At 46.8% G+C, this 14,536-nt stretch overlaps 1 protein-coding gene across 5 annotated transcripts in view; it reads left to right on the top strand.

Moving 5' to 3' along the window:
- The window catches only part of LOC147642303 (ankyrin repeat family protein / regulator of chromosome condensation (RCC1) family protein), a 90,087-nt gene that overhangs the window by 62,373 nt on the left and 13,178 nt on the right, over positions 1-14,536 (top strand). The gene's annotated exons all lie outside the window — the stretch shown is intronic.

Raw genomic sequence — 14,536 nt, 5'->3', positions numbered from 1 at the left:
GGTATGATTGCTATTTTGGTAGGTACTTCCTTTTCTGATCATGCCCCGGTTATTTTGTCCTTAGAGGACCCCTGGAGGCATGCATGTGAGCTCGAGGATTCCGGACAGCCTCATTCTTCAGGACCCAGAGATATGCAACAAGATAGAGTAGATATGGGCGAGACTAGATTTTCTTTCAGGCTCTGCTGCCTGCACATTGGATGAGGGCTTACGAAGATCAACAGTTTCTTGCAGGAGGCAGCCCAAAGCAGATTAGAGGGTTTCCGGCAACAAGAAAGGAATTTGAGGAGTCTTGCCTCTTTACAGCGGTTTCAGGAGAGGTCCCCGGATAGCCAGTGGATCGAGAGTCAGCTCGCCACCACTTGCACGGAGATTAGATCCATAGAGGAGAGGAGGGTAAAGTACAGGTATCATGCTAGGGCCTCTTTCTGGACACAGGCAGGCTACAGAGTCATAGGGGATTTCTTTGAGATAGCTGGACCCCACAGAAGGAGAGATGGTATTCGCAGGCAACATGGCCAAGATGGAGCAGACCCCCCCCCCCCCCCCCCCCCAAGTGAGAGCTATTGCCATGGACTTTTTTCGATCCCTCCTCACTGGTGCCCCAACATCTTCATAGGTGGTGGAGCTCGCGAGAGGGTCTGGCGGCATACGAGGGAGGTGGTTCCCCCTTCTCTTTGGTCATTTTTATTGACGCCATTTACTGCTGGGGAGTTGGCGGAGGCATTGACGGCACTTCCCAGAGGCAAATGCCCAAGGGCGGACAAGCTTCCAGTCTCCTTCTTACTTCGCCATTGGGACCTCATGGAAGGTGGCCTTCGAGCTGCCTTCAATGAGATTATGATTACAGGTGCCATGCCAGAGAGGCTCTCAGAGAGCTTGATTCACTTGATTCGTAAGGAGGGTGGGGAGAGATTGGAGATCCAGCAGTGGAGACCCATCACTCTCCTTGGGACAGCTTATAAGATATTGGCCAAGGCCATCAGCACGAGACTTCATCCTTTTCTCCCAGACTTGATCCATGACACTCAGACTGGCTTTGTTCAAGGTAAGAGCATCCTAGACAACATATTTACCTTCTAGGAGGCGACAGCTTCGGCCAAGATGCGGCAGCAAGACCTCATTGTGCTTCTCCTAAATTTCAAGAAAGCATATGATAGGGTGGATTGGAGCTTTCTGGAGGGCACGATGAGCCGGATGGGATTCCCTGTGCAGTGAGTTCATGGGATTTCAAGACTCTGCTCAGCCTCACATAGCCAGGTCCTCATTCAAGGAGCCCAAGGTGACTGATTTCTCCTTTCCCGCTCGGTTCGGCAGGGATGTTCTTTCTTTTTGTCGCCGAGGCCATAAGCACTTTTCTCTCTGCTCAGGAGACCGAGGTACAATGATTGATCCGGAACTTCTTATGGGCCGGAAGTGATGGGAGGCCAGCCAGGGCCAAGGTGGCATGGTGAGTGATCATTCAGCCACCTAGCAGAGGGGGGCTTGGCCTCATCGATCCTGCTATTCAAAGACGTGCCCTGCTGGGCAAGTTGATTGTCAGAGGACTCCTTCCCAGTGGTGAGCCCAAGATGGATTTCTTATTGGCCCGGATTTCAGCCCGCACTTTGAGCCTTAGGAGCCCATGGCCACAGAGTACCCGATGGATCTTCGCAGAGATGTGAGCCCGTGGAGGCCAACCCTCAGACAGATAGCTCAAGTTGCCTCAAAGGAGCGGCTACGCAACCTTTGGTCTAGAACCCCCTGATCGGTTTACCCAGTGATAATGTTAGGGGGCCTGACCGTATGTATCTTGGGGAGCCTTGAGCACATGACCAGCCAGGTCTCTTGGAGATTGGATTGCACACAGGCAATTACCCCTGGAGGAGCAGGAGCAAGGCCTGACAGGGATCCGGGGTCGAGATAGGCTCAGCATCGACGTTGACTCAGCAATCCCTCAGGAGTGGCTGATGCCTATTCCAGACCCAACCCCCCGAGTGTGGTTAGGAGTGTTTACCAAACACGATATCCTCGTGGCAGTCCACAAAGCAGATGTGGACTGTGGTCTCCTCACTTTTTCTATTGGATCCAAGGGCAGACTAGAGAGAGAAGGGCTTCCCTTGGAGGATTCCAGAGGTTGCACGTTGCAGAGGGTGAGGGTGACCAGTTTTCGGGCACGGGAATGGCACATAGATCCAGCACTGGCCAAGGTGGCCAAGGAGAGACTATGGCGGCTATGCATTTGGGAGTGCCGACCTCTCACGTGGCTACAGTGGGACCCGGGAGAGTGGACTTGGCATGATCCTGCGGATCGGGAGGAGACTTTGGATGCCCCCTTCTTTGCATATATAGCGCGGCTAGACCGTAGGATCCAGATGCCTAAGAAAGATGGCACACCGGCAGCAGCAGCACATTGGCAGTCATAGGGCCTATCACAACGCTTCCTTTCAGATTTCTGGAAGAGGCTTTGGGACAGCTTTCGGCCTAGAAAGATCACACTCTTTCTTTGGTTGATGGCACACAGGAGTCTGGCGATCGGTACTTGGCTGGCAGTTGGAGGTCGGTCAACGGCTTGTCCGGGGTGTGGCCACCATCAAGAGTCTCAGCGACATTGTCCTTGGGATTGCCCGAAGGCTCAGCAGATTTGGCAATGGATTCTCCGCATGTTTGCTATGGACAGGGCATCGACCCGGATCATCACTTGGGGCACTAAAGCTTGGGCCACAAAGGCTAGAGCCATCAAGGCTTATGAGTAGGATGGGGGAGGACTAGCCCTTCAGGTCTCTCACCATCATATTGCAACAGTACAAGTCACAGCCCCTCCTTCAAGTGACTGGCGTCCAGGCTCATGCCAAAGATGGGAGATTTGCAGTAGCATCGCAGCATGGCACATTTGGCGTACTTGATGCAGCATGGCCATCGAGGGTACCCACACTCCGCTGGTTGAGACCATCAGGAGCATATGGCTTGATATCATTCACACTCTCCGTGGTCAGTGGGGGAAGTTACAAGGAGGTTCTGACTGATGCGGAAGCCGTGGGAGGCCTTCGTGAGACTTTGGACGCCTGGCCCTTTCCTCACAGATAGTGGTAGTGACCCCATTTGGCATTACAAACCACCTCCCCCCCCCTCCCCTGTATGAGATAGCCTTCTCCTCATAGAGCGGCCAACTGGAGAAGAAGCATCTCTTCCCCTTATGATCACTTGTTTCCCGCCCTTATATGAGGCGAGTTTGTATTTAGCCCTTCGTGGTTGTACTTAGCCCTTTGTGGCTGTTTTTCTTTAACTAATTGAAGGATCTTTTTCTCAAAAAAAAAAAAGTAGTAGTTGTCTGATGTCCTTTAGGTTCCAGACATCAAGAGGAATGTGCTATCTATTATGGCCATAGCTGACCATGACTTGAAGGTTCTCTTCGATAAGGCTAGTACAAGTCATCACAAATGCCAACGGCAATGTCGTTGGGAAAGGAAACTGACACAATAAAAGGGTTGGTATACCCCCTCAAGCCTACGGGGGAGTCCATCCTGGTGGCAGTCGGGAACGATGCCAAATGCCCAGCCATGGGTTCAAGTACCATTTCTTTTGTTTCTAGTAATGGTGATACTAAGAAGTTATCTGATGTCCTTTAGGTTCCAGACATCGAGGAATCTGCTGTTTATTGCGGCCACAACTGACCATGACTTGAAGGTTCTCTTCGATAAGGCTGGTGCGGTCATCACAAATGCCAGTGGCAATGTCGTTGGGAAAGGAATCCGATGCAACAACTGTATCAGTTGCCGGCTTTTACAACCCGAGCCAATGTGGGGACAAGCAAGCAATGGCATGAGAGATTTGGGCACCTGAGCTTTGTAGTCTTGAAAGATGCAAAGGCCTGGGACTGTGGCACATCTACCAGCATTTTCAGAGACATCAAATGTGTGTGAAGCTTGTATGATGGTCGGCATGCATTTCCACAAGAAAGCAAGATTCACGCAAAGGCTCCTCTAGAGCTTGTACATGCAGATCTATGTGGTACGATGTTAACCACTACATTGGGTGGTTTTTCCTACTACTTGTTACTAATCAATGACTTCAGTAGGAAGATGTGAGAGTATTTGCTTCGGGATAAGGCTAAAGTTTTTGGAAAGTTCAAAGTATGGCATAACTTGGTAGAGAATGAGACAAGAAAGAGATTGAAGAAGTGTCGAACAAATCGTTCACATCAAGTGAGTTCAATGTCTACTGGTGGAAGGAGCACACGATTAAGAGATATTTGACAGTTGCTCATATGCCGCAACAAAACAGTGTTGCAGACTCAAGAATCACACAGTGATGGAGATGGCATGTGCCATGGAGTATGCTCAAAGGCAAAGGATTACAGAATTCTTTTTGGGCCGAGACAATTCATTCTGCAACGCATATCCTTAACAGGAGTCACACAAAGGCGCATGACATCTCAAGAAGCTTATTCAGGTAAGAAACCCTCAGTTGCATCTTTTAGGACATTTGGATGTGACTGTTTCGTGCATGTTCTAGACTCATCCAAAATCAAATGGGATTCCAAGAGCAGAAGGGAATCTTCTTGGGGTACAGTATGGAGTCAAAGGGTTATCAACTATATGACCCATAGGCAAAGAAGATAATACTCAGCCATGATACGGTGTTCAAGCAGCCCCATCAGGTGGAGCAGAGGGTTCCATCCACACTATCCTTCAACGAAGAAGTAGCCCAACAGACAAAACCACCAATGACAGTACCAACTCCACAAGAGATGGATTCATCTGATGATGAAGAAGAGAAACCTACAACACCTAATAAGGGGCCATATGCTAAATGGGTGAACCGTGAAGCAGCTTTGGGATGGAAAAGCTCCACCGGCAATCACAAAAGAGCCAGCAATTGTTCGCAGATCCAAGAGAATAGAAGAGCAGAAGAGGGCCTCCGCTCACATTGTCAATATGGCCTTGATGGCTGAGATAATGAAAGTACAGGAGCCAATCAACTTTGGAGGAAGCATTCGCAAATCAAAACTGGAGGGGAGCCATGGAGTCAGAGTTTTGACTCAATTTTGAGAAACCACACTTGGGATCTTGTGGATCGTCCTACAAAACGGAAGGTTATTGGCACTAAGTGGGTTTGGAAAGCCAAGTACAAGTCTGATGGTACATTGGATAAGTACACAAGGCAAGGCTCGTGATGAAGGGTTTTGCACACTTTCAGGAGACATTCGCCCCCACAACTAGATTGATCGCTATTCATACAGTACTTGCCTTGGCCGCTCATGGAAAGTGGCCAGTATTGCAAATGGATGTGAAGTCAACATTTCTAAATGCCCATCTCAAGGAGAAGGTTTATGTGTAGTTACCCAAGTTTGAGATACCCGGTTCAGAAAACAAAGTGTGCAGACTCCAGAAGGCATTGTACAGATTGAAACAAGCCTCTCAGGCATGGTACCGACGGATAGATGCTTTCTTTGTCAGTATTGGTCTTTCTAAATGCCCATCAGATGCAAAGGAGGACAGGTACATGATCATTGTCCTGTATGTGGACAATCTCATCATGACAAGGAACCATGAAGAGAAGATCCGACAAACACAAGAGATGTTGAGTTCAGAGTTTGATATGACAGACCTTGGGCTTATGCATTTCTGTTTGGGGATAGAGGTTTGGTAAGAGTTAGATGGAATCTTCATTTCTCAACAAAAGTATGTAGGAGAAATTCTGAAGACATTTAGCATGGTTGAGTGCAAGTCAATGGTTACATCCATGAAGGTTGATGCAAATCTTTCTGTTGAAGATGCTTCTCCACTAGTGGATATCAGGAGTACAAGAAGTTGGTGGGCTCGCAGGTGTACCTTATGTAGCCCGTGAAGAATGCAATGTTTATGGCAGTGGTCAAAATGTATATCAAATGCCATGCACAACACATGCAACATTGGTTGCAATTTTTTGTTGATGCAAGTATTCCACGTATCTCTCATGCTACTCATGCCCTGAAAAGTGTGCTCGTAAGGGAGAAGTTATGGGTGAGAATGCACCAGTGCATGTTACCTCCCAATGCATTAAATGAGATAACAATGAAGGAAGCAGAATGAAGGGAAAATGGTGAATGCATGTGCACAAGTTTTGGAAAGTGCTTTTAGAGGTGTCTCCGTTTATGCATGTTCCATAGTGGTTGAGTACTTGACGAGTACGTAAAGTACGTACCAAGATAAGTACTTTAAGTACGTTCATATATATATATATATATATATATATATATATATATATATATATATATATATATATATATATATATATATATATATAAGAAATATCTAGCATCCATACAAAAATAGCATGAAAGACAATTAAGAAAGTAATGAAAAAGGGTGTTTCTATGTACTTGATTTTTATACGGGATCATGTTGAAGAAACTAATGTGCATGTAAACACTCTTAGTAATGATAGGCTGAAATTTTTACAAGAGTACAATGATTGTTTTGCTTATGAGTTACCACACGTTGTCGTGCCATGGCACGTCTATGGTGTGAAACCATGCATGTGAGACCATTAAATGTAAATCCAGATGCATGGATAAAGTGCCACAGTGTACATGATGTGTATATGCCTTTACGCATTCCGAGGGGCTAGCAGAAGTCCTTATGCCTTTGTACATAGGTTTGGGCAAAATGCTTGTGGGTGAGATCTTTGGGTTGTAGATGGTTTGCTGTTGCCTGCACGAACAGCATGTGGTCACAAAGCTGATGATAGTGTTGAATGATGCAGTGAATGGCCAAGAGTCGGAAAAATTTCCTTTGGCATTTTTCGACCGTAATGGGCACCATGTTGAGGCTCTTCTCATTGCAAGTAAGAGGACAGATGCTGATGGGCGGATCACTGGAGTGTTTTGCTTTCTTCACACGGCAAGCCCGGAATTATTGCAGGCTTTGATAATGAAAAGAGTAAAAGAGAAAGTGGAAAAAAGAGCTAAGTTATATAGGGGGGGAAATTGTGTAGGCCATGTGGAAGGGCTTGTTGGCTGCCAAGTCGACGTCTAGAAGTCGGCAGCTGCGGGAGAGAGAGAAAAAAGACAGGCGGCCGCTTTGGTCACGGGCAAGTCGCCTGGGGAGTGGAACAGTGGGGCGCTGCAGCAGATAGGCGTGTGTGAAGGGTAGGGGCCTCTGGGGGCGCAACAGCAGTTGGGAGAGGATGGCCGCTTGGTGATTCTCGGGAGCAGAGGTGTGTGCAGCCAAGAGTGAGTGTAGTGGGAGGTTCTGGAAGGGACGTAGCGGCAACCATCTGCAGAGGAAGGCCTGACGAAGGACGTTCGGCCGTGAGAGCAGAGGAGCCAGCCGCAGGTCTTCAGAGAAGGAGCCGCCTTTGGAAGCTGGCGTGGGGGTGCAAAGGAAAAGAGAGGGAGCTAGCTGCAGTAAGGTGGCTGGCGTGAAAGACGTGGAGAGTGGTGCTGCTGCAGAGAAGAGCAGAGGTCTAGGGCCCCGTGTGTGTTGCTGTGGCTAGCTACAGTCCTTTTGGAACGCAGAGGAGCACAGGTTCTTGGTGACGGCATCTGTTGCAGGGACGTGTGGATACAGCTGGAAGCCGACGGGTGAGAGGCCCGTGTGTTTGATTGTAGGCGCTGCAGCAGCTTCGAGGACCACCTTGTTAAGTGGCCGCCTAGTGCTGGAGGTCGCTGGACAGTGACAGGCGCAGAGAGATGATGCGTGGAGAGCTGAATGATGCTACAGAGGCGGCCGCCTGGTTGATGTGCAGCTAAAGTGGAGGCGACTGGGTGGGCACGTAAAAAGAGAAGAAGGGTTGCGCCTGCTGAAGGGAGGCGCCAAGTGAGGGCTGCTGGGGATAGCTGCAGGCGTGGGCTGCTGGTCGACTGGGGAACCGGCTGCCAGCACAAGAGAGGAAGCAGCCACAAGGGTCAGGAGCGCAGCCGTGTGTGTGGAGAGTAAAAGGAGCGATTGTGCACAGCTGCAGATAAAAAGGAAAGGCCGGGGTGGTGATCTGAATCTTGTGTAAAGTAGCACCTCGCCCTCTATTATGCTATGAAGGTGATTACTAAGTGGAACCTGACCCACATCAACATGGCTTCCAAGCTTCTATATGAAGGCAACTGTTGGTGCTGAAGCTATGCTATGGGCTGCTGATGGCATGCATATGCTGAAGATATGTATACCCTTTGGATTTGATGATGTCTTGTGAGTTTTATTGTTTTGTCTCATGAGTGTTGTTGCATGTCAAACATTTTGTACAAACATATAGCATATGTTATGTGAAGACCTTCCATGATGAATCTTTGATGATGATATATGAAGATGATGATGAGTTCTCTTGCCATAAGCCTTGTATCATCAGAGTCGAAGATGGTGTGTCTTGTATGAGTTGTGGAGACAATCCCATTGAATGTATGCCTGAGTCAAGAGATTGAGTTAATACCATGCTATACTTTGTTCCATGAGAAGCTGAGAAGACATTTAATGCTTGGGATTTTGGAAGCTACTCTCACAGCCAGACACCCAGTGTGTTCCCAGCGACACCGTCCACGTCACGACAGCTTTGGTGAACCCGACGTGAAACCGCTGGGGTGAGAGTATGTAGAGATGGCTAGCAAAATGGAGCATTTATATGCAGAGATGAAAGAGCTTGAAGAGCGGTTCAGGAAGATTGAAGAAGAAAAGCAAATTCAGGAAGCAGTGGAAATTGCGGTGCAATTGGTATATGACAGGGTCAATATATTTGATGGTTACGATCCAGAAAGCTATCTAAGGTGTTACGAGACAGAGATGAAGAATCAAGGGGTTCCAGAAAACATGATGATTGCATCTTTTGCATACCTTGTAAGTCCTGATTTAAAAGATGAAGTGCTGGAACTAGCAGAGTATCACTCCAAACGATGGAGTGATTTTGCAGATGCACTTATTTATGTGAGTTCCAGGTATAATGTGAGCTGTGATAGTGTTCCAGCAACAATCCGAGCCAATTTAGAAGCGGTTGTCGATGCATGTTTTATGGAAGACAATCAATTGCTATTCAAGGCTGATACAGAGATTGTGGAGGCTGTTTATGCTAAATTGGGACTGCAAAAAGCCATTAGTGAGCAACAAGGCCTTCACAGTGCAAAAAGTGATGCTTTGCTACAGACTCATAAAGATGCAATGGGTGAACTGTGCAAGTATAATCTGTCTTCCTTGTTTGAGGGTGCAGACATACAGGGTCCTATGATCATACCAAATGATGTGTGTATGCCTATGCTTGAGGAGACACTTGATTCAGAGAGCTTCAGGACAGGTGCTCAAGACCCAATACACGAGGAAGAGGACATCGCTAATAGTTTCCTCTTGGGCTGTGAAGCATGTAAGCTGTGTAAACTTGAGGATTCTCATGACGAAAGTGCTTATTTGAAGGGTATTCCTCAGGTGTCGTATCATATGTGTGAAGAACAGCAGGAACCAATGCTTCTTGCTGAAAGCATGATTGCAGAGTTTGAAGATCTAAGACAAGAAGAAGATGCTATCATTACTGCATTTTTATCTGGTTATGATGCTTATAAGCAGGATGATGTACATGAATATGCAGACGGGCCACAAGTATGTGTGATTGATTTAGAGGGGGTGAGTGATATGGGTGATTCCAACAGTGATGTTGCTTCTGAAGCTGGTTGCCAAGGTTCTTTGGATTTGGGTTATTCTGGAATGCTAACAGGGTGTTCCAACAATAAACAGGGTGATGCTATGTCATCAGTGTCAGGGTTACCTTGCAACCACATTTGTGAGCAACAATCTCGAGCTTGGAAGCCTGTTTATGATGATGATTTGGAGAGGGAAATTGAATCTGTCTTTTTGGATCATGCAGGGTTCAATGATATATAGATTCAAGGGTACTTGGGTGAGGGACCCATAATTCTAAGCCCATCTGCAGACAGGTATCAAGAAATACTGGGAGATAACATGCAAGATATGCAAAGTGTGGCCACAGAGCCTCATGAGGCTGCATATGAGCAACCAAATGGATATAGCTATGGGGGTATGAATGTTCATGATAATCAACATGTGGGATTGCAAGATGATAATGGCTTCAATGTGATTGATCCTGGATTGGATGCTATCTTAGATGATGCATTGGATGATTTCATGGTATATAATAGATCCCCATCAGCTTTGAGATCTTCTATGCTTGATGCTAGTCAATTGTTGGTTGCAAGTGAGGATGTGCAGGTGTTATGTAAGCCAAATGATTGTGATGAGATTGATTCAGAGCTGGAGGCTATTCTTGATAATGCCTTGTTGGACTTTGTATGTGTTGATGCTTTTCCGTCTTTGGATGAGAAGAATGAATGTTTATCAGTGGGTGAGCTGGATCCGGGCACAGTAGATTTGGATGGGATGTTACCAAATGTGTGTTCCATGCTGTTAATGCAAGTGTTACTTGGTGTGGCCATACAATATGTGGTGCAAAGGCTTCAAACATGGCCTGAGGAAAATTTTGAAGCAAATCATTTTGAAGAGCATCCCACTTTGAATGATGAGGATAATTATGCATATGCAGAGAATCTAAGTGAGGATAGGGCTTCATATGAGCAAAGGATATGGCACATATGCCAAAAGCGATTGGTATTTGATCCAGGTGGGAAAGCAGAACCATTCAGATGTGATTGCTAAGATACAGGACCTGTGTGGCACATACCAGAGGATGTGCAGGTTTAGAGGGGGTGGATGTCGTGCCATGGCACGTCTATGGTGTGAAACCATGCATGTGAGACCATTAAATGTAAATCCAGATGCATGGATAAAGTGCCACAGTGTACATGATGTGTATATGCCTTTACGCATTCCGAGGGGCTAGCAGAAGTCCTTATGCCTTTGTACATAGGTTTGGGCAAAATGCTTGTGGGTGAGATCTTTGGGTTGTAGATGGTTTGCTGTTGCCTGCACGAACAGCATGTGGTCACAAAGCTGATGATAGTGTTGAATGATGCAGTGAATGGCCAAGAGTCGGAAAAATTTCCTTTGGCATTTTTCGACCGTAATGGGCACCATGTTGAGGCTCTTCTCATTGCAAGTAAGAGGACAGATGCTGATGGGCGGATCACTGGAGTGTTTTGCTTTCTTCACACGGCAAGCCCGGAATTATTGCAGGCTTTGATAATGAAAAGAGTAAAAGAGAAAGTGGAAAAAAGAGCTAAGTTATATAGGGGGGGAAATTGTGTAGGCCATGTGGAAGGGCTTGTTGGCTGCCAAGTCGACGTCTAGAAGTCGGCAGCTGCGGGAGAGAGAGAAAAAAGACAGGCGGCCGCTTTGGTCACGGGCAAGTCGCCTGGGGAGTGGAACAGTGGGGCGCTGCAGCAGATAGGCGTGTGTGAAGGGTAGGGGCCTCTGGGGGCGCAACAGCAGTTGGGAGAGGATGGCCGCTTGGTGATTCTCGGGAGCAGAGGTGTGTGCAGCCAAGAGTGAGTGTAGTGGGAGGTTCTGGAAGGGACGTAGCGGCAACCATCTGCAGAGGAAGGCCTGACGAAGGACGTTCGGCCGTGAGAGCAGAGGAGCCAGCCGCAGGTCTTCAGAGAAGGAGCCGCCTTTGGAAGCTGGCGTGGGGGTGCAAAGGAAAAGAGAGGGAGCTAGCTGCAGTAAGGTGGCTGGCGTGAAAGACGTGGAGAGTGGTGCTGCTGCAGAGAAGAGCAGAGGTCTGGGGCCCCGTGTGTGTTGCTGTGGCTAGCTACAGTCCTTTTGGAACGCAAAGGAGCACAGGTTCTTGGTGACGGCATCTGTTGCAGGGACGTGTGGATACAGCTGGAAGCCGACGGGTGAGAGGCCCGTGTGTTTGATTGTAGGCGCTGCAGCAGCTTCGAGGACCACCTTGTTAAGTGGCCGCCTAGTGCTGGAGGTCGCTGGACAGTGACAGGCGCAGAGAGATGATGCGTGGAGAGCTGAATGATGCTAAAGAGGCGGCCGCCTGGTTGATGTGCAGCTAAAGTGGAGGCGACTGGGTGGGCACGTAAAAAGAGAAGAAGGGTTGCGCCTGCTGAAGGGAGGCGCCAAGTGAGGGCTGCTGGGGATAGCTGCAGGCGTGGGCTGCTGGTCCACTGGGGAACCGGCTGCCAGCACAAGAGAGGAAGCAGCCACAAGGGTCAGGAGCGCAGCCGTGTGTGTGGAGAGTAAAAGGAGCGATTGTGCACAGCTGCAGATAAAAAGGAAAGGCCGGGGTGGTGATCTGAATCTTGTGTAAAGTAGCACCTCGCCCTCTATTATGCTATGAAGGTGATTACTGAGTGGAACCTGACCCACATCAACATGGCTTCCAAGCTTCTATATAAAGGCAACTGTTGGTGCTGAAGCTATGCTATGGGCTGCTGATGGCATGCATATGCTGAAGATATGTATACCCTTTGGATTTGATGATGTCTTGTGAGTTTTATTGTTTTGTCTCATGAGTGTTGTTGCATGTCAAACATTTTGTACAAACATATAGCATATGTTATGTGAAGACCTTCCATGATGAATCTTTGATGATGATATATGAAGATGATGATGAGTTCTCTTGCCATAAGCCTTGTATCATCAGAGTCGAAGATGGTGTGTCTTGTATGAGTTGTGGAGACAATCCCATTGAATGTATGCCTGAGTCAAGAGATTGAGTTAATACCATGCTATACTTTGTTCCATGAGAAGCTGAGAAGACATTTAATGCTTGGGATTTTGGAAGCTACTCTCACAGCCAGACACCCAGTGTGTTCCCAGCGACACCGTCCACGTCACGACAACGTACAACCGAAAGATCATCGCATTGATCTTGTGCCGAGTAGCTCACCACCTAATAGGCTAGCCTATCATGTAAGTGCATCCCAAAGAGAGGAGATCATGAAGTAGGTAAATGAACTTCTTGAGAAGGGTTTTGTTCAACCAAGCTCTTCGCATATTGTTCACCCGTTCTCTTGGTTCAAAAGAAGAATGGATCTTTTCAAATGTGTGGATTATAGAGCTTTGAATAAGCTCACCATCAAGAATCGGTTTCCAATCCCACACATAGACGACATTCTTGACAAGTTGGATGGATAGGCATGTTTTAGCCGAATTGATCTCAAGAGTGGATATCATCAATTGCGTGAAGATGTACATAAAACCACTTTCACAATAACATTTAGGCATTCTGAGTATCTTGTTATGCCTTTTGGTCTTCCGAATGTCCCGGCTACATTTAATAGAATGATGAATCACATGTTCCATGGATACAGGAAATTTACAGGTGTCTTCTTTGATGACATCCTAGTCTTCTCGAAGATCGAAGAAAAGCATAGAGCTCATTTGTCTATTGTTTTTTAAGAACTCCATAAGCATAAGAAGAGCGAGTTCTTCTTGTCACAGATACACTATCTAAGGAATATTGTGTCCAAAGACGGAGTGTGGATCGATCCTCCAAAGATTGACGCAATTCGAAATTGACCTGAATTGAGATCAATGCATGAGATCCATAGTTTTCTTGGACTATGCTCTTACTACCGTAGGCTCATTCGGCACTTTGCATGAAATGCTTCTCCTTTGCATGACTTGACAAAGATGAAGGCTATATTTAAATGGACCGATATTGAGAGAGGTGCATCCTCAAATCGAAAGATGCAACTACACATGGTCCAATGTTGATCATTCCGGATTTGCAAAAGCCATTCAGTGTGGAACGTAATGCATCTAAAAACTGCATAGGAGCTGTCCTAAATCAAGAGGGACATGTTGTGGCTTATGAGAGTCATAGACTGCATGATGTAGAGCTCTCTCTTGGCATTTATGAGAAAGAGTTCTTGGCTGTAATTCATACACAAACCATATGGAAACGTTACCTTCTTGGAGCTGATTTCACTATGAAGACAGATCACCAAAGTTTCAGGTATTTTTTAACCCAAACTAAATTGTCAGAGAAGCATATGAGAATGGCCAACTTCCTCTCCATATCTCATTTTCAGATCTTACATACCCCAAAAAAGAAGAATGTAGTGGCAGATGCATTGTCACGAAAGGCGTATGTAGCAACTATCTTGGTTGCCTCTCATGGGGACTTGTCTGCCATACGTGATTTGTACCATACAGATACTAGTTTTGCCACTATTTGGGCTGATTTGATTGCTAGTCATGCACATGCCTCATATGTGATCAAAGAGGATTATCTTATGAAAGATAATTGCCTATGTGTGGTGTTTGACATGAGGCAAAAGGATGCCATGCTCCTCCATATGCTAGTCATAGAGGCATTATGTCTGCTATGCACATGATGGAGAGATATATCTTTAGGCCAAGTATTCAGAAGCACATAGAGGCACATGTACGTGCATGTCAAAGGGTGAAATTTGATAGGCAAAAGGCACCAGGGCTGCTTCAGCCATTGCCAATTCCCACGCAACCATGGGAAAGTATTACAATGGATTTCATTATGGATTTACCATAGACCCAACATGGTAATGATGCTATTTAGACAATTGTGGACAGGTTTAGTAAGCAAGCTCACTTCTTGCCGGTCAAGTCGATTATCAAAGCTGAGCATATGCTTAAGATACATCTTGCACAAGTGTTCAAACATCATGGAATGCTGAAGTCCATTGTCCATT

The sequence above is a fragment of the Cibotium barometz genome, chromosome 1 (assembly GCF_041138505.1).
Source record: "Cibotium barometz isolate CiBa-2024 chromosome 1, ASM4113850v1, whole genome shotgun sequence".
In the NCBI taxonomy this organism is placed as follows: domain Eukaryota; kingdom Viridiplantae; phylum Streptophyta; class Polypodiopsida; order Cyatheales; family Cibotiaceae; genus Cibotium; species Cibotium barometz.
Note: the sequence above shows the minus strand (reverse complement) of the source record. Positions and strands in the feature narration are given on the sequence as shown.